Source organism: Octopus bimaculoides, chromosome 21, assembly GCF_001194135.2.
Source record: "Octopus bimaculoides isolate UCB-OBI-ISO-001 chromosome 21, ASM119413v2, whole genome shotgun sequence".
Taxonomy (NCBI): Eukaryota; Metazoa; Mollusca; class Cephalopoda; order Octopoda; family Octopodidae; genus Octopus; species Octopus bimaculoides.
In genome coordinates this window covers 20,799,685-20,800,265 of record NC_069001.1, presented here as the reverse complement: position 1 = coordinate 20,800,265, position 581 = coordinate 20,799,685, and the positions used below count along the sequence as shown (strand labels likewise).

The following is a 581-nucleotide window of genomic DNA, read 5'->3' as shown; positions in this document are numbered from 1 at the left end:
CAGGTACCATCTACTTTCAGTGATCTGCACTTCTTTATGCAGCTGGTCTCATTCTTGGGTGGTAAGGACCAATCTCAGGATGTTGGTGATATGAAGTTCTAGAGAAGACCAGCCCACGTCAGTGAAACTGAATTCGAGAAGCGTTGTGTCCCACCCACACTTAAAACTTTTCACACACTCTACCACAACAAACCAAACTATGCCTCTACATCTCTTCTCTTCCTCACATTTCCACTTCATGCACTATGCTTACCTCCCACGCCCCAGTCCTGTCCTCTTGGCCCTGTGCCACTGTATCATTAATTTCCGCAAGCTCCGCGACCAGTGTGTTCCACCCACATGCCCTGTTTCACTGTATGGTTGCTATCAGCTAGCCCCCAACTTGTGTGTTCCACTCACATGTAACAAGAAAACTTTTCACTCATCCTACCCCAACAAACCACTTCCTCACATTTCCTCTTTCATACACGATGTCTAGCTCTCACTCCCCAATCCTGTCCTCACAGCCCTGTTCCTCTGTATATTTGCTGTCTGCAAGACCCCCCCCCCCCGACTCTATATATACCCAGGTTTTACCCACT

The 581-nt window shown here is 48.0% G+C and overlaps 1 protein-coding gene across 1 annotated transcript in view; it reads right to left on the bottom strand.

Moving 5' to 3' along the window:
* LOC106869944 (annexin A7) overlaps positions 1 to 581 on the bottom strand; it is a 161,780-nt gene that overhangs the window by 101,848 nt on the left and 59,351 nt on the right. The gene's annotated exons all lie outside the window — the stretch shown is intronic.